The following is a 1,569-nucleotide window of genomic DNA, read 5'->3' as shown; positions in this document are numbered from 1 at the left end:
AGGACTAATGGACCACAGCTACCACAGTCTCCACTAGACTGAGTCCAGTATAGCTAGATGGTGCCAGGCTACCACCACTGACTGCTCTGACCGGGATCACAATAGAGGGTCCTGGACAGAGCTGGAAAAGGATGTAGAACAAAATTCTAACTCACACACACAAAAAAGACCAGATTTACTGGGTTGACAGACTGGAGAAACCCTGAGAGTGTGGCCCCCGGACACCCTTTTAGCTCAGCGGTGAAGTCACTCCCAAAGTTCACCCTTCAGCCTGGGATAGGACAGCTCCATAAAACAAAACGGGACTAATGAGGTGCAGCAGTCCAGGGACAAGGACTAGTAGGCAGGAGGAGACAAGAAAGCTGGTGATAGGCAACCCAATGTTGAGAAGGGACAGTGTTGACATGTCGTGGGATTGTTAACCATTGTCATGGGGCAATATGTGTACTAACTGTTTAATGAGAAACTATTTGTTCTGCAAACCTTCATCTAAGGTACAAAAATAATAGAATTATCTATGTGAGATCAAATTGACAATAGCAACTGAAAAGGTTTGATGGGAAGCCTAGGGGCAGTGAGTTGAAGATAATGATGATGGAATAATTTGGAAAAGGACAGTGAGAATAGCAGCACAACTGGAAGAATGTAATTGATGTCACTGAATTGTACATGTAGAAACTTTTGAAATGGTGTAACTTTCGCTATGTATATTTTCACCAAAAAAAAAAAGGTCCTCTAAGGTCGAGAAGGGAGAGTGTTGACATGTTGTGGGGTTGTTAACCAAAGTCATAAAACAATATGTGCATTGACTGTTTAATGAGAAACTGTTTGTTCTGTAAACCTTCATCTAAAGTACAATAAAAAATATATATATATAAAAAGGGTCAAAATATTAAAGTAATTTAATGTCAGTTTGGTATAAAATCATTAAAATTATCCCAAGAAAATGACTGTATGTCTGACTGACAAATGACTTCAGCTAAGTCATTAGAATAAACTAATAGGTTTTGGTTTAAATAAAGCCAATAAGGAACATTGTGAGTGCACTGTTTCAGAGCATTTTACTATCTCTTGTAGTCATAAAGGAGCCTTGGTAGTGGTTAAGCACTCGGCTGCTAACTGAAACATCATCGTTCAAACCCACCAGTTGCTCTGCAAAAGGAAGATGTGGCAGTCTGCTTCCATAACGATTTACAGCCTTGGAAATCCTATGAGGACAGTTCTACTCTGTCCTATAGTGTTGCTGTGAGTCGGAATTCAACTTAATGGAAGTGTTTTTTTTTTTTTTTCTTTTAATACCCATAAAGTAAACAATACATACAAATAACTGCATCTCAAAAGCATATTTTCTATGTTTATTTGTTAAAGACTTCTAAGGGAGATGAATCTCACATTTTACCTTTACAGTCAGAGATGTTGATTTATTCACGTGAGATACTACCTACAAAGATGTTTTGGTTATTTAACATATTACTTAAATTTTCATGATCATTATTATTATTAATAATATCCTGTGGCTACTAACATCAGTGACCATTTCCAGGCACTTTTTTCAAGTAGAAACAGAAA

Source organism: Trichechus manatus, unplaced genomic scaffold (assembly GCF_000243295.1).
Source record: "Trichechus manatus latirostris isolate Lorelei unplaced genomic scaffold, TriManLat1.0 scaffold00180, whole genome shotgun sequence".
Taxonomy (NCBI): Eukaryota; Metazoa; Chordata; class Mammalia; order Sirenia; family Trichechidae; genus Trichechus; species Trichechus manatus.
The sequence above is the reverse complement of the archived record's forward strand: the minus strand, read 5'-3'. Positions refer to the sequence as shown.